Genomic DNA, 27,341 nt, shown 5'->3' on the forward strand with positions numbered 1-27,341 from the left:
TCAAATGTTGCTCAGTCAACTCTTTATTTTCAAAGAAATGGAAAGGTCCAGTGTGATCTATAGTAGAATGATTTCACTTTAAATCTGGCAAGATGCTAATCACTTTGAAAGTTTGGATCCAAAGCCAACGAACAACCACACTCTTAGTGGAATCAACAGGTTAATTTGTACTTGATCCGCCCTCACATTGTACAAAAGTATCATGATATGATGATACATGCTTTGGAATACACAAGGGTGGAGAAAGAATTATCCCATCAAACAAGTCCATTCTGGTGTAAACAGACACATCCCTAATATTTGGAAGCTTGAGGACGGAGAGCTTTCATCTGAGTTTGTACATGAGTTCATGTCCTGTTCCAAATCACAACACATTTAGTTTTCTATCAATAGTTATAACTATTGTTTTTGATTATTGATGGTTTTTTAATGTTTTAATTCATTTTTGCATACTATATCAGTCACACAAGGCTCAAAAGCTTCAGGCACAGATATTATTGATATTGCAGATCAAGTCTATTGTGTCAGACAATTTATTCAAACTGAATGCTATGAGACAGATATTTTTATACTTCGGGTCCTTTCCCCCCCTCGTTTGTTGCACAAGCTAATTTAATAGTGTTATCCATTCTGGCATGATAATTTTGCTTATATTTGAATGAATCAACATTGGATAGTTGTTTGTTTTGGTTTTGTTTGTGTGTCTTCAGTCATTCCAATTTATGGTGCCCTAAGGCAAACCTATCATAAGGTTTTCTGGGCTGGGATATGTGACTTGTCCGGGGTCCCAGTGGCTTCTATGGCTGAGTGGGGAATCAACCCTGACTACCAAACTACTATACTATGCTGGTAGTACTATAATCTTTGACATTTGTTTCATACCAAATTCCATGCAAAGTGGAGAAAGTGTAATAAATTGCCAATCAGCCTCAGCTTACACAACAATGTTTGATGTCAGTCTAAGGTAAATATCAAATATGATCCCAATTGGTTCATAATTTGCATTCCAGAGCAAACATCCCGAAATGGATAGTACTTCCAATGCCTATACGTCTTCATTTGACCTGTTCAGACCATACAGCTTAGTGACTGTGACCAAGTATGTGGCTTTAGCCTAGCAGACAGAAAAACAGACAAATGGTTTATTTATACACAGGATCTTGTACAGCTAACTGAGGGGTTATTCACATGTTTGTTTTGCAAGGGGACAATGAAATAATCTCACTCACATGTTACTGATTTGTTGTTCACATTATTTTTATCAGAACCGCATCTGTTTTCATCTCTGCAGTTCTGTTGTTCAAACATTTCAGCACTGCGAATAAGATGGAACCACTGATGTGGATGTATTTGAAACACTTCAAGATATGCAGAGTTTATCTTGTTTATCCCAGTCTCTTATCAATTATTCACAAGCTGACAATGTGAATCTTTCAGGAAACTCAGGGGAAAAAACCCTCAAGATTTTATCCCGAGTTTTGTGGGTCGTTTGACAGCCCCCAAACGTAATCGGACGCATCCAGATTTCATGTGACAACACAGATGAACCCCATTCACATTTCACATTGAATTCCCTGAGAGAAAGAAGTTTGGGGCATAAGCTTTTGCAGATTGCATCGCTTCATAAGATGTTACACAGCATCTACTGTAGCGATCTAGTTCTGTTGAAGAACTCAAGCCATAATCACTGAAAACCTGATACATGCATTAAATTATATCCTACTAAGCCCGTACAGACGGGCTGTTATTACGGACTCAGTCCGACTGGGTTAAAAGGGGCGTCACTTCCGGATGCCCCTAAACTAATCGGACTGAGTTGTACAAAATGGTGGCGCCCTTCCACATGGGGGCCACCATGACGACGTCACGACACCGCACCGCCTCTAACAGGGTGGCGTGGACGTGACATCGTCGCTTCACGCCAGGGCGCTTAATGCGCCTTTCCGGAGCGGAGGAGCTCTGTTTCGGAGCTCCTTCCTGGTTGCACGCTGGGCGCAGCCTTTAGATGGCTGTGCCAGCGATGCAGGGAGAAAGGGGCCAGCGACCCTTTCTTCTCCTCCCCGCTGCTGCGGGGTTCCTTGGGGCTTGAAGCCCCAAGGCACCCCTTCCAGGCTGCGGGGAAGGGCTTTTGCCACTTCTCCGCAGCCTGGAAAAGCGGCATCGGGGCCTCGAGGCTGCTGGTCTGGCAGCTGAGGCCCCGCTACACCGGGGGAAGCAGCGCTACAGGCCGCCTCAAAGGGCGTGTGTAACGCACCTAATTAGTAGATGAATCCTCTACAAACACCTCCAACCTCTATACATTTTTCATCTCAGACTGTGTACTATTATATATGTTTTATTTCCAGTAAACCTAAAGACCTGGGTTCAGTTTTTCACTACAGATGGGGATTCATCTCTACAACTTAAGTCTGGTGAGTGAATTGACTTTACTGCTAAGCTTTTCTCTTCCACTGAGTGAGAAGGGGGGAAGGAGCCCTATTTTTACTGTGTGCCCAATGCCTTGGTAAAAAAACCTCAGAGGCTTCATCAACTGAGACATGCCCATATTTGAAATGCATCACGTAGCAAAAACTTGCAAAAGCAGATCTCATATTTTCATATGGAACCATGACCACAATCCCAGATCTTAGTCACATGTCCCCCAATGAAGCAGCATAAATACTGCAGCGTGTTTTGCCATTGGTTCCATTACATATCTGCTGCTAATATGTGTGGGTAAACCCTTGTCCATCAGAAGAAATCTAAAGAATGAAGCAGCCCTACAGTGAGAGGGCACTGTAAGATTGCAAGATTCTATCTGTGGCATAATGCAAACTTCAGACCTGAATCTATTTGCTCAGATGCAATTCCAGAGACTTCCTTGGCATGTTTGTCCACCTGATTTCAGAATAGCTGCCAATAAAGGAAATATGTAACAAAGGCACACTACAAAGGTGCATTACATATACTCTGACAACCAGGGACAGACTAGCAGAAGAGATATGCTATGCCATGGAAGATTTCTGCTGTTAGCTCCTGAGGCTTCTTTTGGAAAAGACAAGTGTCTGTGTAGAGCTCAGGTTTTTTGCAATGCATGCTCAAGGCTTCTATGGAGACCAGCTGTTACAGCAGCCCAGTGACAAGCGTATTACCGAAAGCAAACCCAGCGAAAACTATGTGTTAATATGACATTTTATGGGGGCAAATTAACATAATGCATGCACAGTATTGCCGAAATGAGAAGCTTCAAGAGCATTATGCACATTGTAATATGAAATAGTCTGTATTACAGATAATGTCTTATGAGTGGATAAGATATGCATCTGATAAACTGAAAAACTAGACTGAATGCTGGTGCTGCTCTCTGCAAAGTAGGGATTCAATTTCTCTTCATCTGTTTCTAGTAATGGGCAAAAGATGCCAAACAGATCTTGGCAAATTTCTCCCTTGCCATTGTATTAAAAATAAAAATAAAACCACATTCCTAGGAATAGTTACAGAACTCCGACATTAGATGTCCTCATTGGATATGGAGGTACTGATTACTTGATCTGACTTCATGGTGTCGCAGTGATGTGAGAGAGAGCTGTTCATGCACTAATGACTGCAGAGTTCACTTTATATGAACTTATTAATATCTTCCTTACGTTGCTGATTCAGTATCCTCAAACTGTCTGATTTGGCAGGGACAATCCTGATTAATCCTCTGCTGTCCTACTTTTCAGCTGGTTTTTGTTTTGTTTTGTTTTGTTTAATATCCCAGTTTCTCTCTCTCTCCCACTTCTTCCCTTTGTTACCAGGTTACTTCTATTTCTGCAAACTGAATTCAAAATTAAAAAAGAATTTACATTTAATTAATTGGAGTGGGTAGGAGAAAAGGTGAGGAGGGGCAAAATCTTCTCCTTCCCTGTAGACTCAGCAAAAGCTGTGGCCTTTCCTAGAGGGCCTGTTCTTCTTCATCTTGACATCATTCTGGTGTTGTTTGTCCAGTATCTAAGGGCCGAACAGACAGGCCAAAATAAAGCTGCTTCAGGTCACATTGGAAGTATGCTGTTAAATGACACACACACATCTTAAGAGGCCAGAAGCTGTGCCAAAGCTGTATTCCAGTCTTAACATTGAGCGCGACTTTTGTGCAGCTTCCGCCTTTTAGGACGCATGCATAGTTTAAACAGCATATCTCCAAAGTGACCTGAGGCAGCTTATTTTGGCCTGTCTATTCTGGCCCTAAGTTTTCATCGTACAATATTTCATGAAAAGTGATGCATGCAAGCAGATGTGATCCTTGACAGAACCAGCTTGTAAAACAATTGCATCAAGATTTATCACTGTGATATACCTGATGCAATGTGTCCATCAGTAAGCTATAAGTATAAAAAGACACAATGGAGCTACCTCAAATTGCAAGTTTATGATTCCCCCAACTTAAACTGAAAGCCAAGCAGAGCACAACATAGAGAAGAGACCATAAACCATGGAAGCATAATCGAATGGATGCAGAACATGTGCATATGCCCATTATTTTCTAGATAAAGTAAACAGGGAGTTTAATTTAAAGAAGGATTACTATAGGATTCCCAATAGAATTCTTATTTTATCCTATTTTTATTTATTATTATTGCTACTTGTTATAATCCAATCAGGAAGGTCTGGACCTGAACCTGCAGGACTTGGGCAGAGGGCTGAAATAGGGGTTATGGAGATGTCTCATTCAGTGGTTGCCATGATTGAAGGCACTCTAAGGCAGCTAACAACAACAACAAACTTGCATGTATACCAATATTTCAACATTTTAGTGTGTCATTTGCTTCAGACCAGTACTGTGCCAGGGAGAGCAACAGAATAGGAATTTGTGTTTTTTCAAACTCTGATTCAACTCTGATCAGCCTTAACATCAGAGCAGCTAACTTGCAAAAGAAGCATGTGAAACCATGGATTGTCTTAATTTGCCATCCAGGCTATAGCTAGCATACTTTCAACATGTATCAGCCCATCTCTTTTATGCTTTTGTTCTAGCAGGCATTAGAAACAGGACAGAGACATGTAGATGGCATTAGCTGCAGGCAGGACATGGATGCCCTCTAAATTTGCAAGTCTTTATTTCTTTTCTTTTCTTTTCTCCTTTTTTTTTTATTATTTCTTACATTATCTAGCGGAAATCTAGCCTGGATTTGAAAAGCTTACCTTTTGTTTCAGATTATAAGCTTTCAAATTCTCAGAGCAAGATTTCCTGGTTTCCAACTATGACAGCATTTTCCTTTGACTTATTTCATTAACTCTCTCCAGAGGTAGGATGAGAATAGTTATACACTCAATCAAAGGCAATGCTCTCGGTGGTTTGTGAGGTAATGTATATGGTGTGGTAAAAATATAACTTGTGTGTGTGCTAGGTTTTGATTTGGAATGGTACTAAAATGTAAGAGAAAATGTTTCTGTCATGGGGACCTAAAACAAAGGGTTGTAATGTTTAAAGGTCAGCTAGGATCTGAAGAAGACATCTGAATTACTGCTATTCATCGGCTGGCACTAGTAAAGACCAACTTTCTCTACATGATTGCTTGCTGTTAACTAAATCCAGCTTTGCACTACTCCAGCTAAACATTTTTGATTCTAACCAAAGTCAGTACAAAACTTTTTCTCTTTTCTAGTACAAGACAACTCAAAATCTCATCCGACATCCTCCTTATGTACTGCTGTGTTTTTTTTTAAACCCAAGCGATATACAGTCATCTCCATGCTTCTTTTTTGTCATGGTATTCTACTTCTTAATCTAAACTACTTGATTGTTCCTGTGTTTTGTTTTTGCCAGCTGTGAAGTTCCTGGGAAGAAACCACTATATGTGTTTAAACAAACAAACAAACAAACTGTATGATCCCTAGGTTTTGTTTGAAATGGAGTGGTTAAATGTAAGAGAAATGTTTCTTCCACTGGAGACTCTAAACCAAAGACAGTTACAAGTTTAAGGTCATGCTGACAAAACACCAGTTAACTGACCATTTCATAGCTTATCTTGGAATGACTGATTGGAAATATTTCTGCATTATATACTAACTGAAGAGATCCAAATCATAGTTAGTTTGGTGATAAGTGAAGATTCTATGACCTTTATTGAGCTTCAATAAAAATATGGGATTTTAGCTTCTTAGAATCTGACTGGTGATGCTTTCTGGTTCAAGAGAACATAAAACAATAGATCCATTTTGAAGTCGAAGGCTTTCATGGCTGGCATCATAGCTTTTTGTTGATTTTTCGGGCTATGGGCCATGTTCTGGAAGAGTTTCTTCCTGATGTTTTGCCAGCACTGTTGCTGATGCAGGTCAGCATTCTCTGAAATGTCAGCCACAGATGCTGGCAAAACATCAGGAGAAGAAACTCTTCCAGAACTGGCCACATAGCCGCCAAAAACCCACAAACACAATATCCATTTTATTTGGGACAGACTGTTAGGAGACAGTTACTGAGAAGCAGCAGAGGACAGGGAGAAGTCAGAGAGGCTGGAGGCCTGAAGTCACTTTAGGCCAGCAACAGGAGATGAAGTCTGAGGGCGGGTGGACAAAGCAGAATGAAATCACTAAGAAACAGTGGGAAAGTCTATATTTCCATAGAGTGAAGAATCAGAGGCAGACTTCAGACAGACTAAGGTCAGTGTGTCAGCGGAAGTCATGGACTGAGGGGGCTTGACGACCACCCCAAGGGGTGGCCTGCAGCTGTCCCTTTTAGTGCTGGATCAGGCTGTGGCCCAATCTCACCCTTTCTGTGGTGCAAAAAGGAGTCATGGATTTTGGTCTGAGGTGGGGGGTCTGGAACAGATCCCCCATGTATACCGAGGGCCCACTTACTATCTTTGCACAGAATTTCTGCACACTAAAATTATTTTGTCCACAAAATACTGTCTCCTGCATCTAACTTTTGCACAAAAGGTACAAATTGCACAGAATAGTCCTGAACTGATAGATTCTCATCAGTGCATCTTTCTCCTTTGACAGGGTTTCCCAGCACTTTCTTTGAACTCTTCTTGTGCTCTGTGCACCTTTTTTTCCTCAGAGTATTCATTCATGTAAACTGATATTGGACCATGAGCGGGCAGTGGATTTCATGGCCTTACAATTACATAATCTCAAGGTCCCTGACTCTTTCTGATTTGTTTTCATATATCTGACTTGGTCATTGATTTAACCATGCTATATACAGACATAGCAATGGGACATTTAAAAAATAATTTATTGGCAGCATATGACACGAGCAATTTATGGTTGCTGTCATCTTTTATAACCATTCTAGTAGATAAGATTTTCTGCAAACCTAAATAAACATTGCACTGGAACAAAAAATACTGGAAGAGGCAACAGATACCTTCTTGAATGATTGCCTTGTGTGGATCTAACAAAACACATTCAATGGCACGACCAGAGAACAAAAAAGTTGTTCTTTCAAAGAAACGTATTATTTGAGAACACTGTGACAAAAACATTAAATATGAAAATACCAACATAGATTGAGACATGAGAACTGGAATGATTCAAGAACACCAAAAAAAAACACCCAGAAATCCTAAATAGCCAAAACCAGGGTAGATGCATCAGCCAAGAACAACCTTTCCCCAAACAAAAAAGGAGAACTAAACATTTCTGAAGAAATCAGCAACAAAAGGAATTATGGGAAATAGGACAAGAACAAAGACTGCAATCCTTGGAAGATCTGTCGTTTCAGTTTTTCTCAGTTTCTAACAATTGTTTACTCTTGATGTCAGTTTGTTCTGTACTTCAGTTTTTCCCCCTTCAAAAACAGTTTACATGAAGGGCCACACTTTTTGTGTACACTCTTCCATGGCAAGCATTTTGCTGGATACAAATTTTGCAAGCAATTTTCCTACTATAATTATGTCAGGGATGATGGGAGTTGTGGCTCTTCACCTGGCCTGGAACTCACCACCTGGTTGTGCCCACGCTGACCAGTTTGGCCAGTTGTGTATCTTGCAAGAGTTGCAGAGATCAGGCTGAGACCCCACAAACTCTCCAACTCTCACTCTTGCCTCCACAGAAGTCTTCCCCTTCTTCACCAGGGTCTGCTGGTTCTTGTAGCTTCACCCAAGACACCAGACAACTCAGTAGTCTTATAAAAGATCTACTTTATCTACTATATACAGTCCAAACAATACTCAACTCCTCACTCACAACCACTACTCCAACCCCACACAACAACCACTACAACCCACAAATACATTGGGATGTATAGTCTTATTATAGCCATATCATGGTGCCACCTACTGTTTTCTGTTTCCACCAGTAGGCGTGTACATCATTCCCATTGGTTCTCCTTGTTCATCCCACAATATGATTCTCATCTCAGCCTTGACCACTTTGACTTGTCAGGTGTGTTCAATTATCCACTTGCAATTTTGTCCTTGCATTCATGTCCTTGGCATGTTATTGTCTTACCATTCACACCTGTGTGGTTCTCTATTGGCTTCTGCGAGTCACTCTGACTCTCCATACAAGTTTTATTTCTCTTACAAGCTATATGAAGTTTATAATAATGTTATCTTCAAAGATTTATGTATTTTTATGACCAATTTTTGCTCTATATACATTTTGTACACATTCTTTGTTTAGGAAACACTGCAAAAATGTGGAGAACCTCAAACTGCAAAGAGTAGCTGACCTATTTGTATATTGATTAAACATGTAATTAGGTTCATTAAAAGTAATAATAATAATAATTAATAATAATATAATAATATATTTATCCCACTTCCCAGGCAGATTGAAGTGGCAAGAATAGGCATCAGTAAAATATAATAACATTTATCATCGTTATACCCAAACATCGAATCATAGAATCATAGAACCGTAGAGTTGAAGGGCCACAAGGCCATCCAGTCTACCCCCTGCCATGCAGGAACTCTCAATAAAGCATCCCTGACAGACGGCATCCAGCCTCTGTTTAAAGACCTCTAAGGAAAGACTCCACTACATTACCGAGGGAGTTTGTTCCACTGTCGAACAGCCCTACTGTCAGGAAGTTCCTCCTAATGTTTGAGGTGGAATCTCTTTCCTATAGCTTGCATCCATTGCTCCGGGTCCTAGTCTCTGGAGCAGCAAAAAAACAAGCTGCTCCCTCCTCATAGACATCCCTTCAGTATTAAAAGGGCCATCATATCATCTCTTAACCTTCTCCTCCGGCAGTATAATCTAGTTTGACAGCATTTAACTCTATGGCTCAATGCTATGGATCCTGAGATTTGCAATTGTGGTGGCATCAGAGCTCTTTGCCAAGAAGGCTAAAATTATCACCAACAGTATAAAAGTATCCCGGAATCCCATAGCATTGATCCACAGCAGTTAAAGTGCAGTCAAAGTGGATCTTTGTGCAGTGAACATGCAGCCAATACCCATCACCTGGAACATGGACCAGAATTCCTCTGATATTGTCCTCATTGAAAAACGAGCAGAAAACTGTCTCCCAGTGTCTCCCAGTCTTCACCTATGGGCTGGCTCTAATGCAGGTCACTGAATGTACATAACTCCAGTTAATAAATCTTTATACTCACAGATCCATCCACATGTTTAGTCCCTAACCTTCTCGGTTTAGCAATAGATTCATTATTTCTTCTGGCCAGGAAATGTGCAATTCTGAAAGCAATAACAACGCTAGAACTAGACTACAGCAACATGGAGCTATGGAAATCCAACACTAACAGAAGCAGCAAGCAGTTCCATGAAAAACCATAGAAACAGTCCCCATTTCCTCACCTGATGGTTAGCTGGACAGACAAGATCTTATTCCATTTGAAGGAATGAATGCATATGTATTTTATATTACTGAAGGGGGTAAAGGAGTTTCAGAAGAGACAGCCCCTAGAGCACTTTCGGGCATCAAATAAAAAGGCCTGAAGCATGTTCTCCCATGTGACACCCTTGTTCACTCAGCCCCAGCCTGCAGGCACATTCCCGTGACACAGTAAAGGTTTCTCATATCAGAGACACACAAAACAAGGGATCGCCAACCGTTGGCTCTTCTACCCATCTCCATCACTTAGCCATAAGGTAATTACTATGAAAAAAATTGTTGTTGACCCCTGGAATACCATCACAAATGAGCAGGACAACGTTTGTTGCAAATATCGTAAGCACTCCAGCATGTAGTGAAGGAGCTGCCTGGTGTGTTCACATTTATAGAAATAGGTACTTATCTTGCAATCGTTTCAAAGACTTTCATTCTAACTCTGGACATCTTAGAGGGAGAGAGAAGGAAAGACATTTTTAAATCATCAAAGGAACTCTGTCATGATCCCAGAGGGATGCAGTCCTTCACTTACTATACATACACACGCGCACACACACACACACATACCAGTGTGAGAGAGAAAGAAATATTTTAATGTCGGCAAACATTTGGTTCCTGCCTTCTCAGCGCCTAAAGAAGGTAAGCCATGCTTGGCATTCACACACACCACAGTAACTAATCCAGTTCTTAATCTCAAGTAGAGTAATCCACTGACTAATAGTAAGTCAGTACTTAGGTAAGTACTATTGTTTTCATGAACCAGTTGATTTAGAGATCCATCCTTTCTCTCTGCTGCTGTTTTCATTACCACTTGTTCTTCTTAGCTTACTTTTGTCTGTTTTAACCTATCTTAATATGTCATATGACATAGTTGATAGAGGTTCTGTGCTTTATTATGAACAAACAAACAAAGGAGGACACAATCCCACTAACAGGAGCACCCATTAAAAATTAAAAAAAATATATTTCTTACCACTTGCTAGGACTATTGTGTTAAAATTCACAGGCTACGTGAGCATTTTGACACACGTTCTCTGTCTGGAAGTAACTTTGCGAAATATCTAATATCCACTGATAGCTCTCGATACATTAAACTCTAACACAAATAACTAGTAAGTAGTAGATGGAGGGGACATGTTTGCAGATGAGGGTCCCCCAACTAGTCAATTCTGCTATATGAATAAAGTGGAAACCCTCAAGGGAAAGGCACACTTGGCTCCATCTTCAGAGTGTCTCTCTTCTTCTGATGGGAAGAAAAAACATGGGAAACAGGCAGGTAGGCAGATAGAGAGACAGGCACACACAGAGAGAAGATAAATGACCTCGTTTTTCACAAGCTCAAGGTGACAGAGCACTTGAGACCATGGAAATGGTTTTTTAAAAATGCCGGCATTCCAATGACTGTTTCAGCTCAGATGTTTGAAGGTATAACTGTCACCTCTCCCACTTTTCTTCAGGCTTTCTTCAGTTACTGGATTAGTTCTGTATACTGCTGGTCACAGCAGAGTGATTGGCAGGCAAACTTTTTTTTTTTTAAAAAGCAACCCTTGAATGACTAGGTAATTCTCTTGTACTAGTTTTCAGTTTCTTACACCAAGAAACATTAATAGTTAGGATGACAATGTTGAAGGCTCCCTCACAACCTCCTAGGCACTGAAATCTAGCTGGGAGAAGGCTAGGCAACATGTCTGATTTCCAGCTGGCTGGATTTCTATGTCCTGGGAGGTGATGATTAGTAGATAGACCAGCTGCTCAGCAAAGCTATTTCAAGCTGTGGGTGTGCTTGAAGATTTCCATACCTGGCAGAATCACTGTAACTCATCCCTCAAACATTCCTCAAAGGTGGAGGAAGCGCACGTGTGTGAATGCCTGGTGCGCTTCCTCAATTGTCATGGAACTGTCATTCCTCTAACGTCCTAAATCATTCCAGGGGAGCAGTTTCCTTGAATGCAAAGTTTCCGTTCAGAGGAATCCACTCCCTGGAATGATTCAGGATGAGAGGGAGCGATGATGAGGAAGCGCACCAGGCTTCACACATGTGCACTTCCTCCATGTTGAGGGATGAGTACCGCGATTCTGCCAAGTATGGAAATCTTCTTTACAGCTGGCCCAAAGAGAATGCTATAATTATGATGCTATAATTACTCATAGTACTTATCCAGTAACTTTGGTCCATGCTTCTCATGATAAGGGATACTTTTCCATTTGTCAGCCCCGGCATGTGGGAAGCTACTTGGTGAGCTGTTACATATGTAAAAAGGACAGAGGGGACTGCGACTGAATAGAGGGAGTGATGTATACCTGCACTGAAACAATATGCAGAGGATCGTGTAACACCTTTGAGACTGAGCAAACATTGTTGTAGCATACACTTTCACAGACGTGGTCTGCTTCTCGTGAGGAGAACAACTCTATGAAAGTTATGCATCAACAGCTTTGTCCGTTATCTCAAAGGTGCTACAAGATCCCTTGCATGTTGGTATTCCAGGCTACATGGCTTGACTAGTGATTTGAGAAACCCATGTTTTCTTCTTGTTCATTGAGAACCGATGAGAATTTCTTTAAAAAATATTCGTTCCACAGTCCCCCTTTCAAAAGGTGATTCTTTCTCCCTTTTAGCAGCTAGGAAATATTTTTCACAGATTTCTCAATGACAATAAAAGACAAGTCGAATAATTACGCTAATTACTTTGCATTTCAACTCAATTACCATGTCAAAGGAAGTTTGGCAGATGTTTAAGAACATTCCTCTTCTGAAAAAACCAGAAGGCCACACACAAAAGGGAAAAAAGCCCAGTCTCACAAATAAACTGTGATGAAGCCCCAAACAAGAAATGGTAGAGTGAGGGGACCCTCAAGGACCATCCAGTCCAACCCCTTCTGCGATGGTATACATTGGAATACATGGGTCCTAGAGGACATATAGTCTGACCCCTGTTCAACATCAGGATGCACTGGAAGATGGGAAAAATCAAGGGTTTTCTTGGCTAAAGAGGAGTTCGCCTGGATGCCCCTGAAGCTGAGACAGTGTGACCCTCACAGATGAGGAGGGAGGGTGGGGTGCCAAGTGGCAATGTCTTCTGCCAAGCGGAATCCTCAAGAAGGAGCAGAGTGGGGTGCGATGGCAGGAATTCTGCATGGATAAAACCTACCATGAAGGAATACCTAGGAGTTGGAGTTGAAGCTGAGAGCAAGTGACTTGCCCGAGGTCAGCCAGTGAATTTCTATGGTGAACTGGGAGGCTAGAGTCCTGATCCCAGCTCAGCCATGTAAATCCACAGGGTGACATTGGGTAAGTCACACTCTCTCACTCATGGATATTCTGCACTCTCCTTGCGTTTGCTGAGACCCAGTTTTGGTGTTCTTCAGGACTGGTAGCCAAACTTTATTTACTTTAAGGGTTTCTTCTTTCCTGTTGAAGCTGTCCAAGTGTTTGTAGATTTCAGTGGCTTCCCTGTGCATCCTGACATGATAGTGGTTGGCATGAACCAGAATTTCAGTGTTTTCAAACAGTATTTTATGCCCAGGATGGTTTGTAACATGTTCTGCTACTGCTGATTTTTCTGGCTGGCCCAGTCTGCAGTGTCTCTCATGTTCCTTGATTCGTGTTTGGACACTGCGTTTGGTTGTCACTATGTAGACTTGTCCACAGCTGCATGGTATGTGGTAAACTCCTGCGGCTGTGAGAGGGTCTCAACTTCACAGTGTTTCAAAACTTCCACTGGTCTAAAAAGTTGGAGCCAGATTGTTAACTGGGGTTGGTTACAAAGGCCACATATGTCCCTTGTTGCAACCACTCCATTGGCTGCCAGTCTGTTTTAATAATAGAATTCAATGTGCCAGTTATGACCTATAAAGCCCTATATGGCTCAGTTTTGGGTTATCTGCAGGACTACATTCTCCCACATAAGCCTGCCCTTGTTCTGAGATCTTCTGGGGAGACTCGTTTCCCTGTTCATGTGGTAGAAGCATGGGAAAGGATCTTCTCAGTGGTGTCCCCCAAGACCTTGTACTACCTTCCAAGAGAGGCTAGACTGGCATTCTCCTTGCTTTATCTCCATAGGCAAAGGAAGACATTTTTGTTTCAACAAGCATTTGAGAACTGTTTATTTAGCAGGAAAGGGACTTCCATAATTGGTTGCATGTTTTGTGTGTGCGTGTTTCCTTTGTAATGTTTATGTTATTAACTGGCTTTAATTTTATTTATAATTTAATTACATTTTTAATTTTTGAATGCTGTGAGCATATGATGGTGAAGATAGTAAAGATAGAAAGAGAAACATATTTTCCCATTTGCAATCTAAAACAAGACAACTGCTGCAGTATAGTCCCACTTGAACAGTCTTGGCTGCATCCTGTGGAATCCTGTGACTGGCAATTGAGGGAATTGATACTTTACAATCCTCAGGCAGGGAGCTTCTTTTGGTGCCTCTAACCAAATTGCCAATCCCAGGACTGCACAGGATGTAGCCATGATAATTATAGGGGAATCAAACTGTTATAACTGTGAGGTGTGAAAGCCCCCCCCCCAAAAAAAGGTCCTGAAACAGCTATAACTGCATAATCTTGCTGACTGTATTGCACATCTCACCTTTTAAATCACAGCCGCTACAGTTCTCAGCAAGAATCAGCTGCTGTTTAGCTCTTTCTTACCAGTAGTCTAAAGTCTGGAGTTTGTTCACAAGTAAGAGAATTATGGCCAGTACTTTTTGTATTCTGGATTTCATAACTCACTTTTCACCGGCAGAGAGGGCTAGCAATACAGTAACTTTATTATCAGTTTGGCATGCCCATGTGTCAAAAATAGTTTTTTATGAACACTTCAACAAATTCTTCATGAACTGAAACTTGGCAAGAGGGATCAATTGATTCACAGTCTCTCTCTCATTCACACAGATTCTCTGTCTCTCTCTCTCCATCTCACTCTATGCCTTTTCTTCTTGGCAGTTACTTTGGAATAAGATATTTTTACTTGCAATTTTCCAAGCACTGAGATGTTTCAGCTGTAGTGTAATAGGATTTAGTTTCCTATCGTTAAGAGAGAACTGGACAGTTATACTGATAGTTTGTGTTATCCTTAACAGTTATAGAAGCAGAAGGCAAAAAAAGCAAAAACAAAAAACCCTCACATATAAACAAGGCTGCACAGCTAATATTGCATTCCCAGAGAGTAACAAGGCTTCACCCCAGTCTTAGCTAACTGTTGCTAGAAAATAATCGCTCCCTCTCCAAGTCTCTCCAGTCAGAAACAAGCTGTCCCTCTGACTCCAATATTTCACCATCTCTTAAATTAGGCTGGAATAATGTCACCTTGTGGCAAAATCTCTCTCCTTCTTCTGACCCTCTCCTAGATAATCAGATAATATTTTCTATTCCCATTGGTAAATGTATGGTTTTCACTACCCACCTAGTGGGAAAACAGTATGAATGGAAATATGTTGTGTAGAAAAATACTCCAGAAGGCTAATAATAACCTCCTTCTCCATTTCCAACTAAATCTGTACTCTGCAACAAGAGTACTAGTATCTGCTCAAACAAGCAAAAAATTGCTGTCAGTAGAAAGTTACATGTGATTGTGTATAACTTTTAGAACTTAATTTTGGGTAATGTGGAAGACATACCCCATAACTTTTTAAACAACAACAACCTCAAAACAAAGCAAAGCAAGCTGTTTGTGGATCTACAAGTAACCGTTAATGAAACATGGTTCCCTACAGTCCCCTAATAGACACAATTTCAGATCCAACGTGTTGGGAAATTGATTCAGCCTCTCCTTAGGCCACAAAGTGAAGATACTTTGAAAATGAATGGAATTTGAAAAGCAGTTTGCAATAGGAGGGGGAGAGAGGGCTGTCACTCATTCAGCTAAGAATCCAAAATTTCACTGCTCATTACTAAAATATCACATTGGATTTTAGCCTCCAAGCTCCTGGAAAAGACATTCATACTCTCTCAAATACACATAACTGAAGGATGTAGCTTTATTTCTTTTATGACATAATCACACTTTGACATGGCACTCAGTGAACAGATTTACACAGCAGCAAGCTATGAATCCTGGCCTAACAAATGCACAGGACATTGTTCCTGTTTTGCTCCTTCCTTCATGCAAACAGCTAAACAAATCAGGACAGAATATCTTCACATGGTGTCTGAGATGATAGTTTAGTTCCCTCCAAACAATCCAGAATCATAAGTCAAATATAATGCGTCAGAAATCTTGTCTTCATAGCTTCTTGGAACATACCAAAATATGATCCCAACTTTGAACATTACACAAAGTTATTACTTTCTGCTTCACTTATCTATTCTCACAAAGGGCAACTGTGAACTGGGAGTGAATTACTTATGTGCACTAGCACACTACTGTTGAGAAAGCCAGATCTGTGGTTCAGAGGGATGTGAGAACATTGCCACTCTGTGTCACAATCTGTACACAGCATTAACATTTTGTAGCAATAGGCTTCATACAAAGAGGAGAAATTATTCCATTATTTTGTGGTTAGAATTTTACAGTACAATCTGAATTTAATCCTTTAAATGTGTGTGAGGCTGCTACTTATCCTCCCCCCCAAATATTCTTGCTCAGAGCAAGAGATACAAAAATGACATCCTACCATTTCTTAAAACTGTACAAAGTGTAAGTTTGGAGCATATCAACATAACCTGTTTAGAAGGGTATTTTGAAATGCCAGACACTTCTGACTGGTCCAAACTGAAAGACTCCTAGCTTCAGAGATTTAATTTTCCAGAATTTAAAGGCAATAACTGAAAAGAAAATTCAGTTTGGTCAAAAACCATTGATAATAATAATAACAATAATAATAATAATAATAATAATAATAATAATAATAATAATAATAATAATAATAATTTGTATACCGCCCTCTGGCAAACCAATCCGGGCGGTTAACAACAGTAAAATTTAAAATATGACAATTAAAAACACTTTATCCCTCCCCCCCTTAAGACAGTATTAAACAGTATAACATATTAAAAACACAATATCAAGCATAAAAACAGCAGTTAAAACTAAAAACCCTGATATCCCTCTGTTGATCCTCAACCATCACTAAGATGGGGCCACGGGAGGAATGAGGGAATGAGGGAACCTGGGAACCTGGGCCGGGATGGTTAATCTGGAAAGGCCTGCCGGAAGAGATCCGTCTTGACCGCTTTTTTAAAGCTGTCTAATGATGTTATCTGACGGATCTCATCCGGCAGGTTGTTCCAGAGTTTGGGGGCGACAGCAGAGAACGCCCTCTGGGAGGTTGCCGCAAGCCTAGATTTTAGAGGCTGCAGTAAGTTCCTCCCAGAGGACCGGAGAGCGCGGGGAGGATTGTACGGGAGGAGGCGGTCCCTAAGATAGCTTGGACCCAAGCCATTTAGGGCTTTAAAGGTGATAACCAACACCTTGTACTGGGCCCGGAAGCTGATAGGCAGCCAGTGGAGGGACCTCAAAACCGGAGTAATGTGATCCCTCCTAGATGTGCCTGACACAAGCCTGGCTGCCATGTTTTGAACCAGCTGTAATTTCTGAGTCAAGCACAGGGGTAGCCCCATGTAGAGTGCATTACAGAAGTCAAGGCGTGAGGTTACCAGCGCGTGCACAACCGTCTCGAGATCCCTTACTTCCAGAAAAGGGCGCAGCTGGCGTATCAGCCGAAGCTGATAACAGGCACTCCTGACCGTCGCATTTACCTGATTTGTCATCAGGAGCGACGAGTCAAGGAGCATCCCCCAGACTGCGAACACAGTTGCTGGAGGAGAGTGTGACCCCATCCAGGACTGGAGGTTGCAACCCAATTCTTGGTTTCGGGGCCGCTACCGTGAGCACCTCCGTCTTGTCTGGATTCAGTTTCAATCTGTTTTTCCTCATCCAGCCCATTACCGCCTGAAGACATTCATTGAGCGTGTTTAATTGCTGATCTCTGAAGCAGAATCTACACTGCAGATTTAATGCAGTTTGATGCCACTTAATCTGCCGTGACTCAGTGGTATGGAATAAGGGGGTGTATAGTTTTGTGGGATATTTAGCTTTAACTTTCAGAAACCTCTGGTGCCACAGAAAACTCCAAATCCCAGGATTACATAGCACTGAGTCATGACAGTTAAAGTGGTGTCAGACTGCATTCATTCAGCCTGAGGTTTACATTGTCAGTTCATAGCTACAAAATCCAAATTTTGTATCTGAACTGATATCAGAGCTATAACTACAGATGGTAGGATGCTCCACTGAAAAACAACCAACTGCTTTTTGAATTATAAGGGACTTTGCCACCCTATTGTGTGACTGGCTGGCTGGACGTGAACTCAATATCTATAGCTAGAAATCTCTGGCACATTCCTCTCAGCTGCAGTATTCGAGTTCAATAGCAAAAAAGGCTAAGTCCTTCACCAAACTACAAATACTAGAACACTATAGGATAGAAGCATGACAGTTAAAGTGAGATTAAATTAGCAGTTCCTAGGTGCTGTAAGCATATTCTTGCTCAGGTTTCTTGCCTGTTTCTCTAGTCTCTATATTGGCATTATTTGTTTACTTGGACTGTTTATCCAGAGGGGAAGCACCAAGTATACAATTCTGGTGAAACAACAACAGTATCTGCATGGTGGCCACATAACCCAGATTAACTATTAGGAGAAGAGATGGAAAATCAGCGATGTCAGGCTATCATGGGTGAAAGAAGAGCACTTTCCATGCTATTGCATTTTGTTGCCAGCAATCTCTTTTGTCCAGAGCTAATCTGAATGTGTAATCAAGACCGATCTAAACATTCGCAAAATATCATGCATTAAGTTATTGATATAGCAAAATTGGGAAGTGCCGTTGTTGTTATTTGTTGCAACTTAAAAAAAACTAATAAGCAAACAAAATGCAAAACAGGGAGGAAGAAAATATGTGTTATTTCAAATACTGTTCTGGGACGAAAGGTAAAAGAATGCTCACTTCAAGAGTACAAAATCTCTCTCAAAACTGCAGTGAATCATCAATGAATCAATATAGATTTAAGCAAATTTTTCTTTAGTTGTTTTTTTGTCTTCACTTCTTTACTGACCCTCCCTTCTTTCAATCATAATATAAGACGCCTAAAGCACATTTCTGTTAATTGAAACTCAAGAGTAATAAATGCTTCAGGTGCTGTGCGGTGTCCATATCCTATCACTCACTTTTACTGCTAAAAGAGAAACTACACAGCAAGGTCCTTGGCATGCTTCCTCAGATGTAAGCCTTGTTGTGATGACTGGGGTATACTCTCAGGTAAGTAAACTCATAGTAGTGCAGCTGTAATTGCACAAATGGGTCACATCTGTGTGTGTGTGGTCTAATAAGAATTGTATTTGCAGAGATTTGAAATAGCATTAGATGAGGGCATGCCTTCACATTTCTGTCAAATATCAAGGAGACCTTTAGAAAACACAATTTCTCAAAGACTTTTAGACATATGAAATAAGAAACTGAAGACATAAAATCAAGCGGTTGTCACTGTTTCTACATATAGCAGTAATGTATGACAGCTTCATTGGCAACCAGTTTGTTTGCAGGCATAATTTAAAGAATTGGTTATGGTCTCTATATAGTTTTGTTGCAAGCTATGTTTCTGAGCAGTGAGGTGTTCAGGGAAGGCCCTTCTCTCAGTCCATCACCCTGAGATAAATGTTTGGTGCAGTCACAAGAAAGGACATTCCTGGTGACTGCCCCCATGTTGTGTGCAGTTGCCAGCAGACAAAGGCCATTTTATTCATGTAGACATCAAGTTGCTGAGAAAGGGGCTCTTTACTGAATTGTTTTATTTTCTCTGACTGAAATCCTGTTGGAACAATACATTTGTGTAAAAATAGTTGTGCAAGCAATAGCACTTTTTCAGAGGATGCATCTGTGCAGTGCACAATGCAGGCAATTGTTCCACAAGCAGACTGACTTTTTGGTTATCGGGTGGAGAATTAGTTGGCAAATTGGGAAAGCTCAATGTAATGGCAACTGTAGGCTGGAATATGTATACGCTGTGTTTAAAATCTACTGGAAATTGGCCACCATTTGTGCATCAATATGTCTTAGACTATATTTAAATTTCATTTTGTTTTCATTTATGTTTTCTTTTGATCAGATGTTATGATCGTGATTGTGAGCTATCCTTAGTCCTATTTTTTATAATAAAGTGGTATATAAATAAAATAAATACACATCATGAATTTAAGACATTTTGGCAAGCAATACAAAATATTACAAAAGGAATTAAATTATTATGAACTAGCTTTATAAATAATTTATTGTTTTCTTAAAAAATTCCAAAGCTGTTTTGACACCACTGACTGAAATCATAATGTGTCTCATTTTCATTAGCCATAGAATCACTATATGCTCTTTTGACTGTTTTCCATCCTGAGCCCTCAGGCAATCCAGGAACAAGAGAACTTCACTACCCAAAGATGTCACTATAGAAATCAAAAGAAGAGAATCTGTTCTCTGGGGGAAAGAGCTGCAAAAAGAAAAGGGGAAAAAAGGCATCCTTTAAAAAATATTGATAAGCATAAAAGGCAGGATTGGCCAGTTTTCTAAAAAATAAAGCCACTCTTCTATGACACTTTCAGATGTTTTCCAGCTGTTTCTTTTGCTGATATGACTTCTGTTTTTGGATCGGCCTACTCTAAACTAGTCTCAGATATTTTGCTTTCTGATGAGGAACTCAAATAGTATTCCATGTTAACCATGGCAAGACCTATGTATGTATATCCTGCCCCATTCAGACAATTCCTGCCACAAGTCTGGTTTTCAGTTATCTGTGGGCCTGAACAGGCAGGCCAAAATAAAGCTGCTTCAGATCACTTTGGAGGTATGCTGTTTACATGATGCACGTGTCCTAAGAGGCCAGAAGCTGCGACAAAGCCACGCTTTGACACAGCTTCTGGCCTCTTAGGATGCATGTGTCGTTTAAACAGCATATCTCCAAAGTAACCCAAAACAGCTTTATCTTGGCCTGCCTGTTCAGGCCCTGCCTTACTTATATCACTCTGTGAAAGGTGTTGTGCCATAGAACAATGCTGGACTTGACTAGATATGTTGACTAGATGTCAGTCACTATCTCCTTCATTGTGACTCGAGTAATAGGTCTGAGGTGGGAAACAGATGAAGGCAGAACAAGATAGTTTAGCCACATGTCAGCCATGACATTTCTTGGCTGTAGGACTGACTTGCTTAAAAATGCTTGCATCTGAGAAGAGAAAATCGTGTTTATTGGAGGTGGAAGGCACATGTTATCTAAATACCCAAAGTTTCAGTAAAGTTCTACAGTTTCTTAGAAGCTGATGTGGAAAACACCTGCCGGTTTATATTATTACTGGCACAGTCTTCCTTCTGCAGGTCTGACTGAGCGGAGAACAGGACTTCAGCTTAAGCTGAACACACTGATGCAGAGGATGACAGAGTCAAGAGCATGTGACAGATTATACTACAACCACCCTCTGCAATGATATAGCACTGCTTTAATCCTTCAAAAACAACATGCCTAACACAATTAGATAAGAAGGTGGTGTGCCTTGCTTTAGTAGTGAAAAATCAAGGTATTTGGTCAAACTAATCCTTCTGGCTCCAAATTCCTCCCAGAAACATGTAAAAAAATGTAAACAATGCCCCCACTTCTTTCCTTTCCAGCTATTTTACAATCGCAGAATCACAGCAGCCAACATTCATCAAGATGCAAATACCTTCAGGTTGCCTCTCTCCTGGTTAGATGTTTACAATGAAGGCTGTTCTTGCAAACACCGGAATACAAAAAACATTCAAATATTCTACCAACCTACCATTGGAACACAAACTAATGATGATTATGTACTTACCTTGGCTGGAAGGAAGCAATGAGTAATTTTAGTAATGTTAGCAATTTTTCTCCTCACTGCAAAAAAGTTTTTGAAAACAGTGTAGTTTTCAAAGACTATTCACAGTTTAGGACTGATTTTGCACAAAATTCATATTTGGTATTTTTGCATAAGAAATGACATTTTCTGTGCAGGAAGTAATTTTTGCTAATAGTAATGTTAACATTTTGCATTGGATAAGTCCACAACTACATTTTCTGTGCAGAAAATGCTGTTTTCTTTCTGAAAGAACCACATGAAATTTTTTGCATAGTTTAAGTCCCAGACTGAAGATGCTTGTTGATCCAAGTCTTCTCGACAGGATTTCTCTATATTTGATTAACACATTTGGTTACAGTTGAATGTCTGATGTTATTTCTTGGTATTGTAAGTGCCTTAGGATACCAGGATATATGCTATGAAGACATGTTAGATGAACAAAACACTTTGTGATGGTAGGAGCCAAAGTGTTCCATGAGTAGTTGAATGGAAACAAGGAAGGCTTCTGGACTGAGCAGGGAGGTGTCCCCCTTTAAAAACATGGTGGCAGTAGGTCCTGCAATGCTTGGACCATTAGCCCCCCATGCATGGAAAGAAACAGTTTTTGAAAACACCTGAAGATAATCTAGGGCAGAAGCCATTTTGAGATCTGTTTTAGAAAGAGTTGGACATTTTTAAGTCAAGTGCATTTCCTTCATGCTTCAAGTCTCCCGTAGCATCATTTTACAAAGTTTGCAGACAAAGAAGTGACATGTGGGATGGCTAGCAGAGGCAAGGTGCAAGCCCACTGTGCGCCACATGTGTCCAGCTTCACAAGAGTGTCCTGGGGTGACATGCATGGCCTTTTCCAATTCATTCCCTGTTGGGAAAGGACTGTATAGAAGGCATGTATGTATAATCAGAAAAAATGATACAAAATTTTGTGAAGACATGCCTTGACAAATGCCAGCAGTTGACTTCATATTTGAAGTGCAAAGCAATCTTCTGGCCATTAAATTTATGGACCAAATAGTATTGCCTGGCATGTGATCTCTGTACATCTTTCTTGGTCTCAACTGACAAAAAAAGCTGAAGGAAAATGGCTGTCCAAAATAACGGTTCTTGAAATGTCGGTTTGCCACTACATCTAGATGGTCTATCATACTGACCTGACTTATGTTGTCGCAATGGAAAATTTATAGCTATTGAGTTCCACAGGCACAATCCACCAAGCACTGCATACAATTAGTTTTAATTGGGCACACTGGGAGGAGGGCACAGGGGATTATGCCACTGATAAGTAATACACAAACCTTATCAAGGCATTTGGCTAGTATACAAGCAATTATTAGGGTAAGGACATTATCGCACACTGAAGAATGTAGAGAAAAAAACAGTTGCCTAATTCACTGAGCAGCAGGATCAACCAGTGGCTAAGAAATAAGTTGTAGCCCTGTCCTCTATATGCACATGTGTGTGTGTGCACACACACACAGAGATAGATCTTTGGTGGGCTTGTGTAATATTCCATTTTAAAGGCAAGGGATTCACAACTTTTTAGCAGAAGGTTCTCCTTGTCTGTGTGTGTGTGTTGTAATACAGTGTGTCTGCGTTATATGCGGACATGCTATATGTGGCTTTGAGCATATGCTCAAAGCCGCACGGGAGCGCATGGGGCATGCAGGATGGCAAGTCCCATTCGCATGAATGGGGTGCACTCCCATGGCATGCACCCCGTATGCCACCATGGGCACGAGCCCCATTCATTTGAGCATCCACATTTTTTCTCTTACAGGGGGGGGGGGTCCAGAACGGATCCCCTGCATAAGAGAAGGGCGGACTGTACCACTGTTTTGTACCACAAGAAAATGAAATTGGTGCTTCTAGTAATGTCCAGGATCATGTTATCTTACAATGTTATATTGGCCTTTGTTAAGACATTACAATTACAGTTCTACATTGGAATATGGCATGCTGTCAGAGGCACTATTGAAAACAGCAATAGCAGCATAGATTCCCATACTACCCTACTGCTTTAAAAACATGGGGAGGAGAGAGGCTGCTGCTAATTCACAGGAACAGATCTCTGTTACAACACTCTTCATCACTTGTAAGAAAGGACAGGGCACCTTCTAAGTGAATATGATATTAATAAAATACATACATTAATTTCTCACTTTGCCCCCACCATTGAGGCTAAATGGCATGATGTATACCTGTCATCAGGCTTGACCAAAATAAGGAGGAGTTCTTTGTTTTGGCTGAAAGAGGACTAAATGTCGAAAGACAGATCCAGCAATATTTCTCATGAAACCATTTATACAGAATGAAGAAGGAGAATGATACAAATGGGGTGTTTTGCTCTTACCATCAGTTACAAAATGCTAGAGAAACTGCTTTCAGGACCAGGACATGATGAATAATGGCACTAGAGGCCCATTAACTCTGACTTAACTGAGGTTAAGCCTGCAAGGATATATATATATATATATATATATATATATATATATATATATACACACACACACACACACACACACACGTGCACACACACAGTATACATTTGGTTAAATAAATATTTAGTAATTAGTCACACAACTGAGATTAAAATTACAGAACGTGACATATGGATAAAACATTAATGCATTCTTTGGGCATGTAGATTTTGCCACAAGGACCACACTAGAAAACTCATTTCCTCCTGTATGAGAATAAAGGGAGATTGCCACTTTTAATGCACATCTGTACCTGTATTTTAATAAGTTATAATAATAAATGCAAATAATATTAAAATATTAATATTCTGACTGAATTATTTTTGACTTATTAGTCAAAAGATTTCTAATGGATTAATTCTACTTGCTAACATATTTAAGTTAAATGAGTCCTGAAATTTCCTAGAAGCCAAGATGACTAAATTGAAACTGTCATATTTTTGACACATCACCAGAAGCCATAACTGACTAGAAAAGACATTTATGTTTGTAAGGAAGATCTCATCTGATCTTGCAAGCTAATCAGGGTCAGCCCTGGATAGTACTTGGATGGAAGACCATCAACAAATAGGTTCTGCAGACTATATATTTCAGAGCAAGGAACTGGCAAAACAACCTCTGAGGCCAAAAGTAGATGGAGGGAAAAGCCAGCTCACCCCCAGGGTCTCCTAAGTCGGAAGGAAAATGCACTGACTGCACCACTAGATCCCACAATGAGCAGACAACCAATGAACATCCCCTCCTAGTGTGACAGTGGACCCACCATAATGAAGCAATTACAACTACAAACCATGCTGCCATTATTTTTTCCTATTCTGCCACAAACATATGCACATGAGTGCACAGATGCTCCATTAGCAGCAGCCAATCACCTCCATTGTCTCACTCACTAGACAGCCCATTGGACATCCCACACGACCAATCCTATGGTGCATCGGCGCTCACAGTGACACTTTGGCACAGTACTATCATGGAGCCTCCTGCCCCCCCCCCCCCTTTTTCTTGTTCAAACCCCTGCAGTTTACCGAGTGGAGCAGAGGACTGCCACCATGGGAAGCCAGGTCAGGGAGATCCAAACCAGCCTCAAAATCCTCCTGGAACATGAGCACCTGTGCAGCCATGGCATCACCTCTTTACATATGAACTTTCTCCCCCCTCTCCTCATGGCCCACTGACCAGCTGGTATGTTATTGTTTTATTAAATCCAATTAATCTGATTATCTTCATTTCAGTACACAGGGTATGACATGGGTTGATGTTGCCACTGACTACCTGGTGCTTGTATGATCGATTTTAGGAGGAATGACAAAACAACAATAATAACAACAACTGTGCCCAGCAATGGTACGACAGAAACCTGGTCGCCATCTCCACTGATGCATTGCCCACATGTCCATTCAATAGTTCGCTCTTTCAGGCTTGAACTGGACCAATCTGTTTGCTCTAGTGTTAAGCCCCAGGGCATTGCTTGGGACCATTTTCCTACTGTTTTTACTCACATGCATCATCTGCACAGGTGAGTTTCAAAATTGGGCAGGGCCATTTCTTTCAGCTCCTGCAAACAGGATCACAAGGTTCACTTAAAATCAGATTGGAGGTGATATAGTGAGTTTCTATGATGGAGTGGGAATCTGAATCCTGGTCTCCTGAAATTGTACAGTCAGCCCTCCAATTCCATGGATTCTGCATCCATGAATTCAACCAAACAAGTTTCAAAAATAATCACAATTCCCCCCCCCCCCAAAATCAAAATCTGGCCTTGCAGTTTTAAATAAGGAACATCATTTTAGTACACCATTGTATATATTGGGACTTGAGCACTGATAGATTTTGGTGTCCATGGGGGGAAGGTGTAGCCCTGAAACCAAACTACAGTGGATATGGAGGACCCACTGTAGTCCACCACTTAGACTATTATACTATGTTGGATCGTTTATACTGTACAGATATATATGTGTGTATGTCTGGGCGCCTGCTTTCTGTATACAAAAAAACCCAAGCATTAATAGAAAACCCAGTTTAAAACAACTGTACATGTTAAATTAGGAGGATCTTTTCTTTAAAAAGTAGATGAGCATGGGTGTCATGGAAAACTAGAACTGAGTTTCAGCTTAGAAATATATTTTTGCATCCAGACTCTAATGGTGCCAGTCTTCCTTCCTTCCTGAAGGGATAACATTACAAGCTGATCTTTGTTTCACCTCACTTTACCCTGAAACAAGGCTTGCACCTGTGTCCATTTTATATATATATGCTTTTATAAATAGAGAACTTAGATTTTTGGCAAAGAAGAGGATGCCCAGTTATCCATTCTCTAAACTCCAGTCATCATTGGCAGTGGTGTTAACTGTGCACAAGATATTCTTCAACCAAGATGTAAGTACAAGGTTCCTGATCTGATTCACATATAATTTTCTTCAATGAATCTTGTTCAGTATATAGTTATGTTCTGAACATATCAGCTAAAGCAATTTAAGTTTACAAGTTTTTAACTCTTATGATTTTGGCTGGTTGAAAGCGACAATTTTGCTTTTTTTATTTTCCATCATAAGCTCATCCCATCCTTCCTAGGCATTAGTTGTGTCCTTTAAAAACAGTATTTGGTGGAAATCTTTCCCTGATGTACATTTGGTACATATGTTTGCCTAATGTATTAATGTTAGAAGCAATGTTCCTAATATAATGCTACTTTGGTCATTGGTTCAACCAATAAATAAACATTTTTATGTATTTATGTTCCCAGACAAGTGTATTGCAAAATTCCAAATCTGTATAACTAATAGATATGTGTATTCTGGTTCACATTTAGATATAAGGGGTATGAAATGGAAATGCCAACTAAACAAAATTTCCCTACTAGCATACTTAGGAATAAGAAATAATGTTTTCTTTGTTTTATTGTGTACAATGTTATTGAGTTTTTAAAATGTTATTGTTAATAATATATTTTCTCAAAAAAATTTCAACTGCATTTCAATCTGGATAGATTCTGACCCAGTATATATCACACCTAGTTGGACTAGGACTCTGGGAGACCAGGGTCTGAATTCCCAATTGATCATAGAAATTCCACTCAGTGACCAGTGATATGTTTTCTGGATGTGAAGATACCACATTTGAGCCACCACAGGAGAATCCAAAATAGAGAGCCAATTGACTGGAAATTTATTTTTGGTGATTTCTACCTTGAATAAAAAATAAAATATAATAAAAAAAAATTGGCACTGCATTGGCATGTGAAGGGT

The 27,341-nt window shown here is 40.4% G+C and overlaps 1 protein-coding gene across 1 annotated transcript in view; it reads right to left on the bottom strand.

The window, feature by feature from the left end:
• Positions 1-27,341, bottom strand: part of ERBB4 (erb-b2 receptor tyrosine kinase 4) — a 608,869-nt gene that overhangs the window by 432,581 nt on the left and 148,947 nt on the right. The gene's annotated exons all lie outside the window — the stretch shown is intronic.

The sequence above is a fragment of the Sceloporus undulatus genome, chromosome 1 (assembly GCF_019175285.1).
Source record: "Sceloporus undulatus isolate JIND9_A2432 ecotype Alabama chromosome 1, SceUnd_v1.1, whole genome shotgun sequence".
NCBI classification, from domain to species: Eukaryota; Metazoa; Chordata; class Lepidosauria; order Squamata; family Phrynosomatidae; genus Sceloporus; species Sceloporus undulatus.